The sequence below is a fragment of the Macrobrachium nipponense genome, chromosome 30, assembly GCF_015104395.2.
Source record: "Macrobrachium nipponense isolate FS-2020 chromosome 30, ASM1510439v2, whole genome shotgun sequence".
NCBI lineage: Eukaryota > Metazoa > Arthropoda > Malacostraca > Decapoda > Palaemonidae > Macrobrachium > Macrobrachium nipponense.
In genome coordinates, this window is record NC_087218.1 from 33,586,980 (window position 1) to 33,606,122 (window position 19,143).

The window sequence follows — 19,143 nt, forward strand, 5'->3', positions numbered from 1 at the left end:
ATTCACATATCCTGTGCGCTTAATGATATGTATGAAAGCACAATCACAGTGGGGGTCTGCTCCCTTTTTTTATGTACACGTGATGGACACTACAATTCTGTCTACACAGCCTCCTCATATATGTCTGTTTTTGATCAATAAATCAGTAAGCATTTCTCCTTGTGTCAGTCCAGTCCTAACACTAGTATATGGGCTGCTGCATGAATGAAGCCCTTCTATTAGAATATAATTGAGGTACGCTCTTATAATTGCTGAATTGTAATTGTTATGTACTTTTGTTTTTAATGAGAATTCACATGTACTATATATACATTATATATATTGTAAAGACGTCTTCTTTAACCATTAATTACGATCATATACTGCATCTATCAATGCAACAAATTTACATGTATAGATTTGTATGTAGAATTTCCTGGCCTTTCTGCCAATATATATTTTATCATTGTATGGACATTATGTCTCTTGCTATTGTTATATGATTGACTATTAACAAACACAAATTGCTCTCGCTCAGCGTGCAGGTCACAGGAACCTGGGGTCGGGCACTTCGTTTCCGTCCGCTTGTTGCTATGTATACCTTTTGCCCAGGTAATAAATCAATTAGTACCCAGTCTCCTTTCTTTGACTCCACAACTGGTGACACCCGAGGAGTGACGGTAAACACAGCAGTTTTGGATTCGCCATATCAGGACTCACTACAGCCACTTTACCCTCAGAGGACTTTAATGGAATCATATGGTGACCAAGTCTAGACATCTGAAAGCTCCTTCCTCAGAGAACACCCACGCCACTAACAGACTAATATGGTGTACCTTCTTCAGGTACATTCTGGCGTTCTCGAACGGTTTGGCCCTGCCATTTATGATTCATGTCGACCGTATTCAGAAGTCATAAGCGGAACCACATGGTGTATAGTTATGACTTCGGACGAGCCCCAAACACCATTAATGGACTAAATATGGAGTTTACTTCATGTTTTGGTATGAGTCAAGATGGTAGACACTGAGGTAGAAAGTCGTTCCGAAGACACATAGATCCTCTGCATCCCCCTCTTGCCTTCGAAAGCAGCAATACCCTGGGCGATGAAACAGCCACCGTTCTCACGACAAAATACAGTGTCCTGGTTCCTGCAGGCAGATGTCCATTTCCGTGTAACTAAAATCACGAATGAGGAAACCAAATCAGACCTCACCATGACAATGCTGCTAGAGGAGGTCTTCAACAGAATCACCCCATGACTGGACTCGCAGCCGGGCAAAGTCAAGTATGAAGACCTACGAAAGAAACTCATTGACACTTCCTTGCCCATCACAGAGAGAGCCCAATGCGCCCTTGACCTGATGACCCAGCCCCTGAGGGACACATCACCTAGGGACACCTAGGACGAACTACGAGGTCTCCAGATGCTGGAGGGAGATCATCTTGTTGCAGGACATATTCCTGCAGTGCCTCCCGCAGGAGGTGAGGGCACAAATCATGGAAGCGAACATGTGCTTGATGAACGAATTGGTGAACGTTGCTCACAAACTCCACGGGGCCACCAAGGCCTCCAAGCACGCTGCAGCCTGATAGCAGAAGAAGCCAAGGAGGTGGGATATGAACGTGATATACAGGAAGAAGGCACCACCACTGCAGCAGAAGATGAGAAATCCAACCTTGTGTTACTTCCATCGGAGGTTTGGGAAGGAAGCCAGAAATTGCAGAGCCTCCTGTTCTTTCACAAAAAACTGGGAAGGCAGCCACCCATAACAGCAGTGGTTGTAGACATTAGAGAATCTCAGCCAGTAGGATTCTTCATCTACAACGCCATATAGGGACGATGGATGCTGGTAGACACGGATGCAGTCGATATTTCTGCTGTTGGGGGAGGACCTCCACTGCATGACTGGCGCCGCAGCTGCACTAGTGGCTGCAAATGGAAACCCCATCTGCTGCTACGGAACTTGGACCTGCAGAATATCCATCCTTGGCCATAAATATGAATTGTTCTCAGTCATCGCAGATGTCAGGTTTCCCTTACTAGGCGCCGATTTCCTCACACAACACGAACTTTGGTAGACATTGGCCGAAAACGCCTGCTGGATACCGGAACAGATGTCTTTAAGCCAGAACTGCGTTAGATGCCAGGTATCCAAGCCAGGCACGGTATCCAGCACCACATCACCACCAGAGGTCTGCTGACACATGCCCAGTTCCACCGCCTGCCGCCCTAGAAACTCCAGGATGCCAAATGAGCATTCGCTGAGATGGAAAGGATGCAAAAAGGCATCGAGACCATGGGTGGCCCCCCCTTTACATGGTGAAGAAACCAGATGGTTTCTGAAGGCCCTGTGGGGACTATCATTGGTTGAATCAAGTGACAACGCTGGACCACTATCCCCTGCCAAACATGCAGGACTTATCAGGAATCCTACACAGGGCCAAGATATTCACAAAAATGGATTGGCTCAAGTCTTATTTTCATGTACCTCCCTGGGACTTCCTGTATGTCTTCTCCCCGGTGCAGGGGAGTGGGACAGGGACCTTTGCCTAGGAGCACTTGAGGGATGGACAGCCCCATTCTCAACACTCACAGCACTTGCAATTTTCACTGCACTGTCACTATTTTTCTCCATCAGAGATTTAATGGCACACCCCATTTCAATGAGGGTAGTAGAAAAAAAACCCAAACTTACGATCAATCCTTGATTTGAGGCTGGCAATGGCTTGAAGGACAGAATCATAGGAAGCTGGATTAAGAATTGGTGGTAAAGTAGGAGGGCTCAGGATCTGAGAAGAAGAATGAACAGGAGTAGTAACAGATTTTTCTGCCGGTAGTGGATTAACAGGAATAGATTCTAAATAAGACCTACTTTCAGCCCTAAGGGCTGCCTTTCTCTAACTATCTCTATTTAGTTTTCCCAGGTGAGATTTTAATGTCTTTCACTTTTTCTCCTCCCAATCTTGACATTCTGAACAAGTATTATCAATACTGCACTCTTGCCCCTTACATTGAATGCATTCAGAATGACTATCATAAGAAAACTGTCAATCTAGTTCTGCAACCTTCTGAGCAAAAACGATTACTAAACGAACTAGAATCCAACATGATTAAATTGCAAAATACAAAATTGACCGCAATCTAATGCTGGAAAAAGCAGGCCACAACAACAAAATTGAGTACTTCACTGAATATTGGGAAATAATCATCTGAAATACCATGAAGCAGCTGCCAACAAACTACCCACGTTGATTGGAAGCCAGCAGAGAACGAATTGAGCCTTCTGGTTGTTTGTTTCCTAAAATCCCAGATAGTGAGCAGGAACTACCCACCTACACACTATCGATAGTAGCACCACAGTGACAGTTTAGAATTTTTTAAGCTGCCGTAGGTTAGGGAACCACAGCTATATAATAACTTGGTAAGTTACTCAAATAAAAATAAATTTTGTTCAGGCTTTTCTTTGTGTGTGTTTATGTATTTTGTTTTGCACAATAATAAGATAATGCCTAAAAATGCTCTGAAGCAGCACCCCCACTAATTTAGGTCATGAGCTGCCACTGAATACGTCTTGCCTGGAGAGAAAGCTGATTGTCTCAAAGCATCTATTAAGCCTGAGAAGTCTCCCTGGGAGGAGGCAGAAACTCCCAGGGAAGGAGTTTCTCCTGTAGTGTAGAACCTATACTTCTTTTTAATCAGCTTGGAAGGCAGAAAAGCAAGAGGCTTTCCCTTGCTCCCTCTTGTTAGCAAGCCACTCATCTACCTCCTGAAACACCTTCTTGGAGGAGGACGACAAAACAAGCTTGGGAAGACCTAAGTTGTCAGGCTGCTTTTTCCCAATAAGGAAAGTTGGCGCAGGCTCAAAAAAGTTTGGAAGTTCAACTGGAAAAACTTCAGTAAAGACGAGTAGGCTGAGGAAGGAGCTAAATCCTGGTCTGTTTCTTCCTCCTCGATGAGATTGTAAACAAGGCATCATCATTAGCTGGAGTCTATGAAGGTTTCTTCATAAGAAAATCCATCAGCTCTTTTAGCTGCTGCTTGATAGGAGCTAAAGAAGGATCTTCCTGTGCAAAAGAAGCAGGAGTAGATAGGCACTCTCCACCTGGCGCTGATAGGACAAATGCAGGAGCCAAAACAGCTACAGGTGCCTGGACGACAGCCGCAGGCACCGAGTGGACAAAAGAGAGAGTCATACGAACAGGAGCAGGCACCAGCTGCGCCTTGAAGTCAAAGGGCACTTGGGGGAACGAGCCAGGTGCTTAGGAGAAACTTCAAAACTCTCATAAGATCTCACAGGACGATCAAGACCAGAGAGAGACTCCGGTCTATCCCAAGTCTTGTCCATGGACACTGTCAAAACTGCACAAAGGCTGTGGGCTGGTGCTAACGTCACTCTACTTCTTCACAGGGAGAGGAGAAACATCAGCAGGCCCTGCATGCCTCTTCAAAGGATGAGAGACTGATGAGCGTCGCCACTGGCGCCTTCTGTCTGGAGACAAGTCTTCTGAGTTTGATGACAGACGGTTGGCACTAAAAGAGATGCCTTTCCAATGGTGCTCTGTCGACACCTGTGGTCAATCACCAGGCTCAACAGAGGAGGTGACTGCTCGTGGACAAACACCACTAGCCTCCTTTGGACCTCCGGTATGTCTTCTTCACAGGGCGGGGGAGTGGGACAGGGCCCTTCGTCTAGGAACATCAGTGGAGCAAACAGCCACCTCCTCAGAAAGCACTACACTATCAATAGGCACTGCACGTACATTAGGAGCACTGAGACGATTTCTCTATGAATGATCTGAAAGAGGAAACCAATTCCACTATCGCATTTGCGAGAATATAAAATTTTTCATCAAACTTCGACTCTAGACTGGCTACCATGTCAGGGTTAGAAGCATGGAAGACTGTAATTAGAGTATCAGGCAAATGAGTAGGAGGATTAAGGATCGGATACATTATAGGAGGAAAAGAAGAGGCAGTAACCTTTTCAACTACTTCAGGAATTTCTAAAGAAGCCCTGCTTTCAGCTCTAAGAGCTGCCTTCCTTTTCTTATCCCGCTTAAGCTTATCTAAATGTGCTTTCAAGGTCTTTTATTTTATTTACTTTCTTCTTCCCAATCCTTGCATTCAGGTTAAGTCTATTGAACAATCCAGGCCCCCTGCAATTGACATATTTAATATGGGAGTCATAAGAAAATTTGGTAAGTCTGGTCTTACACCCCTCAGTACAATATCTAATAGTGTATACTTGAAGCGCTGGACTTCGACATAATGATGTCTAACCTAAAGCTAAATAGCAACAAACGACACAGAGTTGAATACGCCACCAAAGTATGGAAATATCAACATAAAATGGCAAGATGACTGCCAAAAACTACCTTTGTTATCCGAAACCATGCAGAAAACCAATGATGGAGCTTCACAGTCCGGTACCTTTTGTTCTCGATAGTGGGCAGGTCCTTTTCTTCTACACAAGCAATGTCGGCACCACCGCAAATTTGCTAAACTACGATAGCCATTGAAAAGTAACATCATATAAATTTTCAGTGAATCAACGAAATAGACTATGGAAAAAGGTCATATAATTTTTAAATAATGTTCAGATAAGACAAATACAGAACAAATGGCTTTCTGTTTTGGTTCAATACAGAACACATCATCTCGCTTTCCAATACAGAACAAATCTGTATTTTACAGAACGGGTGGCAACTCTACTTCCCTGTGCAGAATATGATAGTATTTCCACCTCACTCTGATCATCAATCTTAGCAGTCAAGCCTCTCCAAAATCTCCAATTTTAACGATCTTAGTTTGGTCTGTTCAAGTTTTTGCCGCCTATGGCATTTTGCGCTTTTGCTCTGGCTGAAGTGTTCTGCCTTGTCTGAAATTTGTCCTTCTACCATAACATTCTCACAAATTCTCAACTCCAAATCTCTACCTCCTCTCCACACCTTACAAGTTCACAACATCCACATAGCCTCATTACTGACTATGATTTGCCTACAATTATTTTCAGTCCTTTCATCTCTCTTCTCCCATTCCTCTGATTTTGTGTAAAAACTAAGACATTGGTTTATACCACCTGCTTCCCTCTATGAGTTGTTGGAACTTTCCCAATCAAGTCATCATAAATAGCAAAGTATTACTCATTTAAATGAGTAATACTGGACGAGGGAAGTGGTGCTTTCAACATGGTATGGCTGTTGGGAATATTGGGTATAACTGAGAACTGACTGATGACAATGCAGATAACAAACACCCTGTTTTGTAGTTAGCTTTCTTATCTAGATCAAGAATTTTCCTAGTAATTTCCTCCAGGAAGGTAGAGGAACATGCCAAGCATGTCCCTTTTTCGGGGAGTTACATTTGAGCCAAAGCATAGAAAATCAATTCCATGAATGAATTTTCTTGAAGATTGTTTATAAGTTAAATCAGAAAAAAGAGGTCTGCCCTTTATAGCTCACCATGAAGATTTCCAACTTTCTAATTGCATCTTAGCCAAAGGACTGTTCTGTACGAATTTCTAGACATGGCCAGTGCACGGAGGGTATTCAAATTTGTCCTATCAAATATACTTAATTCTTCATGAATGAGAACTTGCACAAACTGTAATCATTAAACAAGCTAAAATGCATGCACTTACAGAACATTTAAAACTAGTGAATTCCATGCCCTCACGTTATAATTACATTCCCTAAGATATATGTGGCTGTAAGGGAAAATTGCCCAGAAATGTGACATTGGCACATTCAAGGTAATCTGAAGAGTCTAGTCCTGGGGAGAGAGAGAGAGAGAGAGAGAGGAGAGAGAGAGAGAGAGAGAGAGAGAGAGAGAGAGATCCATTCTGTCACACGAGACAAGACTTTCTTTTAACTGCATCGATCACATATATCTTCGGGCAGTGGACAGGTATCGTAGATAAACGATCAAGATTTGGCGCCATAGTTTAAACGAATTTTTCTGGAAACATGTTCCTAGTTCTATACAGTAATACCCTGAATTTATGCGATTCGATTTGCTGGAACTTATTATTGGAACCTAATTAATTATCATATGCGAGTTCTTTACAATAGTGTGGACATTTGCAAATCCTCCAGAAACACTGCAAAAGTGTTTATGTTTAATTCATTATGTAAATTTATAAGTTTTAAAGCTTTTTGTAAAATCTTTATTAAATATGTAATATTTTTATTTTTGTACATGCATAAATATGAATCAAAGGTATGATTACAGCACCTACAGTTAGTGAATATACTTTTACAAGATATGATACCCATTCACAAAGTTACTGCACTTTTCAAAGATGATGTCCCTTCAGACTTTGTTTAATTTCTACAATTAGTCTTAAGTTTTCATGCTTTTAAGTGCAAAATCGGTATGGAAATTTAGGGAGCATGATTAGGGTCACATTTAGTGTTCAAACTCTAGAAGCAAGCATTTATTAGCATTTTTAGACTATGCCAAACTTATGCGAAACTTTCCGCTGCGCGAGAGGGGGTCTGGAATTTAACCTCACGTAAGTTTGGGGTATTACTGTATACCACTATTGACAACTCTTCAGATCATCCTATACATAAGTGTGAATGAGCCAACTAGTCCTCAGTCTTGCTCGAGGTAGTAAGGGGGAATGTAGTCACAAAGTCCCATCCAAAGTTGCATTGTAAATTTTTTACAATAAATATGCTAGGAATTTGTTACCGGTTTTATCTATCTTTTATGCTATTGCTTGAGCTGTGATTTCAATTTGACAAAATAAAATAATAAAAATATTAGAGAGAACTAATAACTTTGTAAAATTAGCTATTTTTCACAACTGCCATAGGGTAAAGAGGCTCGCAAGGGGTGGGAAATATTCACTTACAAATTCCCCTGGAAGGTACACATACATTTTTTCAAGATGTTTTTTCTCACCCATGTGAATATACATGTCTTCCTCTTTCCATTGATGAGTTTTTTTTTCTTTTAAATTGGCCATCTTTAAATTTAGCCGAGTCATGGGTGCATGCATTAGTGTACATTAGCCCGGACTGTTAGGGATAAAACATCAGCACAACTTAAGAGTATGACTTCTACTGGTGTAACAGATTATTCTAATCTTTTAATCAAAATTCATATTTTTTGTAGATTCAGAGCCATCACTTTATTTTATCAGGAAATGATAAAAAGTCCTTCTTGTCACTTTTTATTTCCAATATGAGTACAGAAAAATCAATTCATTTCATAAACTTGTATGGCACAATATCAAGATACTGTATCATTAACAATCAGCATATAAAAAAAATACTGACCTAAATGATGCCCATTTATAGCATTTTAAGAAGACACATTTGATCAAAACATTATAACATTTACACTTAAGAATGTGATTTTTACAACTATAAAACCACTATTCCTGAATTTATACTTTGTGAATCATGCATGTGATGACATCATTTTGTGTAACAGCTTAGCTAAACTATCAAGACATCTGTCTAACTTTAAATGCTTAGTGGAGATAAATGCAAAAGTTGTTTAGTTTTTCTGATTCCATACAAGTGTAGTATATAGTACTGTAATATCTAAAGTGACTTAACTGTAAGTGTTAATATTCCGAGATGTATAGTTGAAATAATTAAAGCTCTGGAGTAATATCTTGAGGCCCTCATTGCTTCGTGCTTTTTCCAAACAGGATATATCTTAACCGTAAAATTTATCTTGAGAATTGATTTCCTTCTCATTGCATAATGAAACTAGTATGTACCATCATAAGTACAAGACTGTGTCTGTGACTAAAAATACATGCTTGAAAAAACTTACTCTTACTACAACAATGATTATACAAAAATAACAGGCAAATAATTACTTATACAAATCTATAAGTTTATTCACTGAAATTCAACAAATTCAAATTTACCTTCACAACAACTATCCTCCATCAAGGATAAATGAGTTAGCCCACAGCTACTAAACTGAAAAAGATACTGCAATACAAGATGAAAATGTATCACGGACTGCACTCTGCAAATTTTGACATCTACAAGAGCCTATATAACTAATGAAACCATCAAAACCAATCAGGTGATATTTGATTAAATGTGTTGTTCCTGCCATATAAACAATGAATGTATATAACCAGCACCCCAATGAAATGTAATAAATGACAACAGCAGATCTATTTAAATGATAAAACTATAAGGAATGATGCATTAAGAAAAAGTGTTTATAACCGATTACTTAATGTAGAGGGAAAACGAGTGCTACCATCAACAGTTGCAATAATGTCAACCTGTACTTTAGTTCTTGCCAGCCATCTTCATCACAGAATCCAGCAATTTCGAACTTGAGTCGAAATTCAACGAAGATCCATCCAAATTCCCCTTTGGCCTAAAGGAAAAACATGATGTAACGTAAAATGAGGACAACAGACAGATCAAATGATTGGGTGGTTTTTCATTTCATGAGTAAATAAACGGAAAAAACTTAGGCTTTACTGAAATGGCCTTGGATGCATAGCCTTAATATAAAATCTTTAAGTTTTAAAAAACAAAAACAAAATGAAGAAACATCGCTAAGTGGAACAAGGTGCTATGGTTAATGAGGATATGGGGTAATATCTGTACTACAGTATAAAGGCACTACTGCATTAGTGACAAATAAAAGTAGGAAGCAAAGCATGCAAAGACCTTGCTGTTCACCTTAAAGCTTATCCTTTGGAACAATGATATTCAAATGTGTTATCTAAAATAGGAAATTGGCAATCACACACCACAACATCACTTTTCATCTTAACCTGGGTCATGGGTTTAAGAAACAACAGATTTCTCACTCTATATACTGGTATCAAGAATCCATGAAAATAAATCATACTACACTAGTTATAATATTCTACAACCTCTGGCTGAGATTCTATGGATATCTAAAATTATTAGTCATTAAATTACCATAATTATCCAATCCATACAGCTGTACAGTACTGTAATAACACAAGAACTCTAATTGTAAAGGTAAAAATCAAAGGAATCCACCAGGACAAACAACATTTGAAAAAATATATATTTCTTGACCACATTATCCTCAATGCCCTTACTACACATTTTGGCATATACTGGAAGACAACTTTTCTTCTGTTGTGTTTTTCATTCCAAAATGAAAGGGATATCACATTTTTAGGTTGTACCAATCCTGAGAACCAACACCACTACTATTCTAAAACCAAGGACATTTTAAAACAGTCTACATCATAGAGGATGACACCTTCCTACAGGAAAATTGGTTAACGTTTCTGTTTCATTACTAGGTGCCTACTTACTAGGTTATACCTGTTTTTTATGACCACATGAAATTCAGATAACACGAACACACGCTCATCAAGCTTCATAAAAAAATATCCTCAACCTTCAAAATTTAATTACAGTCACCTCTCAATTAACACGTGTTTAATTAACGTGTTTTCGATTTAACGTAAGCTAGAAAATATTTTAAAATGTTTAAAACACACGAAAATTTAGATTTAACGCAAATTGGTGCGTGAGCGTTGTTTTCAAATCACCTGTGCATCAGCACTGCAGATGACGGCCATCGACATAACAGACATAGCACAATAAGTATTTATTAATAAAGGGAAAATTTATTTATTAATAAAGCAAAAGATTTTTAAATTTATTAATAAAGAAAAAAAAACTACACACAAAACGAGAACCAGCTTTGTTCCGACATCAGTATAATTGAGTGATGTCATACTGCTGATGGCTATGTATAATTACAAAAGTAACAAATAATAAGCAACTTTTCCATGAATCTTTTAAAAAGTTATACATTACTTCACTGTATCCAATAATATTGTAAGTATTCTCATATTATTGTGTTATAAAATAATAACATAGCAGTCAATGTTTTGGTTTGGAAATCAGCTGATGGCGAATACAAGTTTATTTCGCTGTATTTATCTCAGTTCTGAGAGAATTTTCTTGCTCCTAGTTAGCATAAACGAATATCTAGATACTTTACTTATATGACACAAGGTCATTTGTTGTTATATGATGAATTTTTAAGTCGAAATATGGCTTGAATAAGTCTCGTTGTGAACTAAATTATTTTTTTTCATTAACAGATCACACTGAGAGCATGTTTATTGCATTAAAAAAAAATTATGCTTCTGTTCGCTATTATCACTTGATTTCATCATAATACGAGCTTCACATTATTTACCTTTTATTTGTGTGAAAACAACAGTAAAATTTGTTGTTTCATGCCCAATAGTTTTGATTAAAATGATTTTCTCTCGATTTTATCTACAGTTGTGTTTGATGGCATAACTTTACTGGAGTTTTATCCTTGTTGCTGATGCACGATAACAGTCATTAGCAGCTTAAACAGTTTTCTCAGCTTCAGCTACAATATGGCCTAAATTTAACACCATGTTTCCTTGCTGGTCTTTGATCTATCACAAATGAAATTACATAAAAATATATCAGTCCTATTCTACATAATGTCGTTTATAACTCCAGTAATTGTTTACTATTGTACGATGCTTGAAATACACCATATGGATGTTGCTGTTATCCAATTTGGTTGAACTTGGCAAAAAAAAAAGCACAGGGTTCCCCAATTCCAGGAACGTAACCCCCTTATTCCTGTTATTTTATATGGGAAAAATATATTTAAATAACGCATTTATAATTAACTTGAGCTATCCCAGAACGTAACACTTGCGTTAATTGAGAGGTGACTGTATTTCGTTGATTTTCTTATGTTGCCAACAAACCAAGCCTTTCTAAAATACCAAAAGTAAAAGTGGTAGCCTCATGTGCTCAATAAGTAAGTGTGTACAAAAAGCACACCTTTTTTAAAGCCACTCAAAAATCCCTATTTTAACTTGGTCACTAAAAGGATTAAGAAAATGTATAGCCAATTGTAAAATGGTAATGGTCAACTGATATGTAAGGAGGAAGGTGGTGGTTTCAACTTCATGATATAAATAAAAAATGGGCACCATCAAAGCATCAATATGGTATTTAACACCATAAAACACAGCAAACTAAAAGTAACCTGTTATGTTACTGTACATCTCTAACATTTTTTCAAAAATATAAATATACTGAAGATTTATTTTTTGAATACCTACTTCTCTATTATATAGCTTTAACTCCTGCTGGCACAGAAGTAAAAACTATATAATGGAGAGAAAGGTTCATTTCAAAGATAAACAGCTAGCTAATAGGCCTAGTACAACCAAAGTCATGAGTCTAATATAGAAAAAGGCAAAAAATCTCTATAAAAGAGGAAATGAGATGCCACACCATTAAGCAATTCTGAGCAAAATACTGACTACAATATATATGAGAGAGATTTTTTATTACTTTAACCTATGCAGTGCTTCCATAGTCCTTTCAGGATCCAACCACTGGTGGAAAACACACATCACAATTCAGTCAGTGCAGCTCAAACTGCAAGTAACAATGTGCTGCTAACTAGCCTAAGCTGCTACTCACACACTATGGGTCAATTGAGTACACAGGATGACAGAAATTCTGTTATGACTAAACTATTATTGGCAAACTACCAAAAAGTAAATGAAATCAATCACCTGGCCACATATTTCAATGCATCATCCCTTGAAGCACAAAAATTAAAACAAAAAGAATAAATTTGCAACATATAACAATCATGCAAAAAAGTGAGTGTCGTACTTACTAACACAGACCAAAGCTTGTGTCTGAGGTTAAGAAAGAAGACCAGATCAAAGAAAATGTTCTACTTACTCTCAATTCTTGGGAAAATCATGCAGTGACTAGCACCACTCACATCACCATGCATATTCCAATCTTAAATATGACAACTGTCCAAAGCTTAGAATTTTACACTGTGCTGTTCTCCAGTTGTTAGCTACTATGTATGCCAGATTTGGCATTCATTTCAAATTCTTAAGGTACAGATGAGGCTAACTGAAAAAGTCTGGATGAAAATACAAACATCATCATAGCACTCTGGGGGCATTACAGTATTCAGAAATGTTGATTACTAAATGATGAAAAATGTTATGAATGAAGCCTCTAGAAGTTAGAAACTGCTAAATAAAAGAGCTTCCCTAGTCAAATAATTTTTTCATACATGAAACTTACACAGAGATAATGTCTTATATGTATACAATATCATTGCATGGACTTGAGCTGGAAACATCTCAGTAACCTCATAAGGTGCTGCCAAATTCTGATGGTTATATGGATCAGTCCTGCACAAACTTTCCTGGTATAGAGATATGTTTCTTTATCTGCAATTCAATTGACAAGTCAACAAAATCAAAGGTAATGAAAATAATCATCTTGATGACATTTGGAGAATTATTTAAGTAAACTACCAATCTTAAAAGTATTAAGTATAATACCCATTACTGCAATCAACTACTAAAAAATTCTTTTATATAAAATACTTAAAATACATTGTACTGTATACAGTATTTTGTAACTATTTTAAATACTACTTTTTTTTATCTAAAGATACTTCAGCAAATGCATATGCAAGCAATAATTCTACAATTGAGATCTATCATCTACTACAGCAAGTTCTACTTCAATCTATATCCATTGGCCAAAAGTCATGATGATGAAAATAAGATTTTTACAATGCTCAAAATTACTGTGATAAAAAGACATATACTTGTACAAAGAATATTTATATAAGACAGAGACAATTGTTTCAAACAATCATTCTTATATAATACAATTGAGTTTAATTTGGAAATTTGCCATCAGTTCCAATCACTGTACCACAACCCATTAAAATTAGGCTTACAAATACTCTGGTATGATAAAAGACCTTTCAAAACTTGTTTGAAGTGCATAACATTTCCACATACTGCAAAAAGTTTCACACAACACAAAAGCATGTGAAGCTTGCAAAGCAACAGAAAATGTCCAATACAGTAATCATATAGCTGGCAACACTGAACGTAAAACATCTGGTCACTAAAGTCCTCTCTCCGACAATGCATCATAAAATGATCACATCCAAACATTCAACATTCAGACATGACATAATATGGCACCTACAAGTGCAGAGGGCTTCAGGACAGATGTTTACATTCCTCAAAATACAGTACAGTACTTGAACAAGAAACTTAGGCCTACATCAGAAATTCCTGCTCCAGCCCAAGAGCATCTAGGATGACACCCATTGGGGTTCTCTTCAGCCCCACATATTCTATCTTGTTCATCAACTTGTTCTTTAAGTTTCGCAACCTCATCGATGCATGGATGAATATGACTGAAATAAAATTAATCATGCTTTTAGATTTCATTTCAAATGCGCACATTGCATTACTGTAATTTAAAATATTTTTCACATAAAAATACTACTGAGTCTTGCTTGTCAATATTACAACACTTTTATCAGGTGCAAAAGAAACATTTTGATAGTGATATTCTTCCAATCTCATGATCATGTCTCATCACAGGTAATACAGCCCAAATGCAAAATGGAATCCTCTACTCTTAATGTTAACCATTTGTATGAAAAAGCTAATCATTCTGCAACCTGTCCACCTCACTGATGCTGTTCTTCCAAGTTTATCCTGTGCTCCCAAGCAGCTATGTACAGTGGACCCCCAATGTTCGCATTCCTTGCATTCACGGACTCACATATTCGCGGATTTCTCTTGGAACACACATCTATCTATTATTCGCGGGAAATTTGTGTATTTGCTGTATTTTTCTACGAGATATATCCACAAATCCTGTTATTTTTTTGCTCCATATTTATCCATTATTTCAATGCAAAAACACAATTACTGCATACAATAAAGCCATACCATAACAGTGAAAGCTATCATATATTTCAAAACTGTAAGAAAATGTCATGTGTCAAAATTTCAGAAAAAACACTTGTGAAACCTTTTCAAAACTTTCGTTCACTCATCGCTGATGCATCTGACAAAAACAAAATTGCCATCAAACCTTAGTTCAATTGTTGAGTAAAAAAATGAAAAAAATCACAATTTGAAGTAAATTGTATTTTCCCTAACTATACAAACCTAAGGTCCTTTACGTTGAATCTTGAACAAGGCGGTCAGGCAGTAACTACCGTGGGGCACCAGATGTAAATACTCCACTTTGCCTTTCGGCCCAGGTTCAGATTGTGGGGTGGCATGAGGTGGGCATATATGTAAAGGACCTCAGGTTTGTATAGTTAGGAAAAATACAATTTACTTCAAATTGTAATTTGTTCCGACACGTAATACAAACCCTCGGTCCTTTACGTACGGAAGACTCACTGATTGCTGGGAGGAATCTGAGTGAGCCTCTAGAACTGACTGGAGTTCTGCGCACCTAAGCTGCTGCTACTGGTCATAAGAGCGAGGAGGAGTGCCCTACTGCCTCTGACAACCTGATCGGAGTATAGGAGCTGCATGATCAAGAGTCAGACTTCTGGGCCTTTTCGAAATGAGTGAGGAATCATGACTCATCCGAAAAAGGGCTGTGAAGAATATTTAGCCTCGGAGACATTAATGCAAAGTTCTGGGAAGGGTTTGCATTATTGTCAGTCTCCTTCCTCCCCTTGCTAGAGGAAGGAGCGGGATTGCTTCTACGATTCTGATAAGAAACATAAAAAGGATGCTTATGTATAAGCTTACCACATCAATCCTCTGACCAGCCAGTGAGAGTTCAAGTCCTATCCTCAACCCGAAGGAAGAAGAGTGGAAGGACGAGGCGTGGAAGGGGGAGAGGCCAGTCACTCTTGCATCCTTTTTACCTCTACAACTGCACACCATGGACGAGATGCAACTTGTCCTCTTGAAGGAGCTGGGTAAGCAAACACATCTTGCAAGCATCCACCACTGGTCCAGGGAAATAAGGTTCCAAGGACCTGTGGGCAGTCCCGAGGGAAAGAAAGAGATGGTCGCAATGACCTATCCATCTTCCTGTCCGACATATTCTTTGGAGTGATGGCCAGTACCCATCCACTGGTCTATCCCACTGCAGCGAATTCTCTCATGGTCTCCTTGTATCCGCAGTGGATAAAGACACCGACACTCCATGGTGTGTCGATACTTATGGGTACCGGAACATGCCAGAAGGACAAAGTAATGACTGATCTGGATCAACCGATACAAAGTCCACAGAGTAGCTCGTGACGGTCTCGGACGCTTCAACAGCTGCCAACTGACTGTGTTTGGTTGTGTGAGGCGACTCGCCTTTTGAAGGGTTATGCTGAGAAACCATACAAATCGTCTATCTTGTTGCCATCGATGCTGGAAGGCGAGATGATGATTCTCTAAAGGCATGTGCCCATCAAACGAAAGTCAATTGCCTTCTAGAGACAAAGGTCCCTGATGGCAAGACAGAAGTTCTCGTAGTAGTTGAATCTCAACTAAGGAGAAACAATACTATGTGCCGTTGAAGATGAAGGTGATTAGGTGAATGCAGACCTACGTCTTCACAGCTGAATGAAGAGAAGTTAACTCTCAAGATTCTGAACGTAGAAAAGTCCTGCCGATGACACCAACCCGTGAAGACGGCTTTAATCCGTTGTATTACAGAGGACTGAAAATGCTAAACCGCTGCTTCATTGCTGTTCTGTGAGGAGTTGGGAGTTGCAATGAAAGCGGAGCACTTTTCAGTAATGAAAACACAGGGATTGTACTGCCTGAAGAACCGCTTCTCATGGGCTGGATCAGGGAGGACATCTATATACAGTAGAGCCCCGGTTCACGACCGTATTAGAACTCGACATAATCGGATTTCGCCACTAAATTTCCAATAAACTTTGTATCTGTTTTCAACCAAAAAACCAGTTTCCGACCCCCGACCATATGATGTTTGTAAACAAAACTGTTTCCGCCAGCCGCCGCTAGTTGGCGTCATCCAGTGTGCTACCAAATGTAGCATAATTTCATGTTTTTTAGCATAATTTGACCCAAGAATTGGAGCTTAGCATAATTTCTTTCACACTTAGGGTTCTAGTACAATTTTAGAATGTATTTTCACTAAAATTTTAAATAAAATGCAGAAAATTCTTCAATTTCATACACAGCTAAGGTGAATATATGTATCTTCATAGTGAAATTGCCTCAAAAGCAGCACTAACAAATGAGTTAATTGCTAAGTTTGAACCCAATAAGGAATGTTAAATTTTGTGAATATAAATAAATACCCACAGTGTTAATAATGTTTTTTCTTCATGAGTAAAGAAATACTTTTTTTCCTTTTTTTAAGTTTTATTTTTTTCAGTAGTTATCAAAATTTTAATTATGTCTGAAATGATTTTCACACATTTTTCAAGTATTTATTCATTGTGTATGTGATCTGGCATGATAATGATCAAGTAATAAGTACGTATGTTTTTCTTCTTGAGTAGAGACTGGTTTGTTTGTCTACCTTTTTTTTTAGTTTTAATTTTTCAGTAAATATCAAAATGTTATATTTGAAGTAGTTTTCACACATTTTCAAGTATTTATTAATTGTGTATGTGACCTGTTAAGAAAAATGGTTCTCCAGTGCATATAATGATGCAGTAATAAGTAAAATTTGTATGTTTTTCTTCACATTTGTATGTAGGATCTTTTCACACATTTGTCAAATAGTATACTAGTGATTGCATATCAAATAGTATACTAGTGATTGCGTATGTGATCTATTAAAGAAAAATGGTGTTTTATTTAGAGTTTGTTAACATGTAAATATCATCAAATTATTAGTTATAATATTGTCTGTTTGTCACTTTGTATCATTTCACCTAATATATAAATGTTTTAAATTTCCATTACATCGTTGTTTTAGCTCAAATGTATTAGAGAAATGAGGTAATGATAGATTAATAGCATAATTCTGGCACAAAATTGCACCATATTTGGCATAAATTCTTGCTTGGAACGACCAGCATAATTTAGCAAAACGGTTGGTAACACTGGTGACGCCACTCAGCATTGTTTTAAGTCCGCAGCTATTGTTTACAAACATTCAAACATGTTTCGTGTCTCGTACACATTGCGCGCATTTCGTTTGCTTTTTCGGTGGTATCAACTCTAAACGCAGTTACCTTTTGATTCATCATGGGTCCCAACATTATTACTGGCTATCTATGTTCAAACCTTTTGCTATTGTTAATCTCTGAAATAATGGAAAAGTGTTTACATGGCATCTCGCGTTTTCCTTCTTCAAAATGTTTCCATCATTTCCAACTCCAAAATAAACCTTAAGTTTCGTCCATCCTCTCCTCTGCATGAAAGTGATGAGCGAAAAAAAGATTTAATCAAGCACCCTTGCTTGATTTTTTTTTCAAGCGTAGACCTATTCTAAAACCATGCTCACACTTGAGGCGCGTTTCAGTAGCAAATGCAATACGTATTTAAGTGTTAGGTTTGGAGTGAAAGCAATGTTACGTACGTAGGTTACATGTGCGGTTCGAAAGAGAATGCAATCTTTAAGCTTTGTGAAGCTTGCCGGTAAAGAGGAGGTTAGCCATAGCTTAAATCAGAGAAGCCACTATGCCATATCAAGTGCGTAGTAATTAAGAAATTAAGACGAATCTTTTATGTCGTACTGTAATACGTCAATGTTTACGTGAAAGATTTGGTAGTGAAACCAGTTACATACGTAACATGTTCGGTTCGGTAGCAACGCAATCTAAGCTTTTAAAGCTTGCCGGTAAAGAAGAGGTTAGCCTTAGCTTAACTTGGAAGCTGCTACGGTATACATTAATTATAGAAATTAAGTAGATTCTTTTATGTCTACTGTAAAAATACGTCATTGTTTACGTGTGAGATTTGGTAGTGAAACCACTGTTACATAGTAACGTGCCGTTCGGTAGTGAACGCAATCTTAAACTTGTTAGGCTTGCTGGTAAAGAGGAGGGTTAGCCTTAGCTTAAATCAGAGAAGCCGCTATGTAGAATAATTATAGAAATTAAGACGATTCTATGTTCTACTGTAAAAAAGACGTCAATGTTTACGTACGAGATCTGGTAGTGACACTGTTTACATATGTAACGCATGCGCGGTAACAAACGCAATCTGTATGCTTGGTTTATAAGCGTCCTCGTAAAAAAGAGGTTAGCTTGATATTAAACTAAAGAGATGCTGGTACTTAATGGTATGTAATTATAGAAATAACCCTTAAACGCCGACTGGACGTATACGTCGACATATTTTTGTCTCTCGGGTGCCGACTGGACGTATTTTACGTCGACAT

The 19,143-nt window shown here is 37.9% G+C and overlaps 1 protein-coding gene and 1 long non-coding RNA gene across 3 annotated transcripts in view; one reads left to right on the plus strand and one right to left on the minus strand.

The window, feature by feature from the left end:
• LOC135202418 (ER degradation-enhancing alpha-mannosidase-like protein 1) overlaps positions 1 to 19,143 on the plus strand; it is a 300,462-nt gene that overhangs the window by 28,688 nt on the left and 252,631 nt on the right. The window lies entirely within an intron of this gene.
• On the minus strand, positions 8,150 to 17,385 carry LOC135202416 (uncharacterized). 2 transcript variants are annotated; one of them, XR_010311733.1, is made up of 2 exons: positions 14,086 to 17,385; positions 8,150 to 13,204 (listed from the first exon to the last, which is right to left on the minus strand). It is a non-coding gene; the product is annotated as an uncharacterized LOC135202416 (long non-coding RNA). The 2 variants fall into 2 exon arrangements; XR_010311732.1 differs by having other exon boundaries at positions 8,150 to 13,229.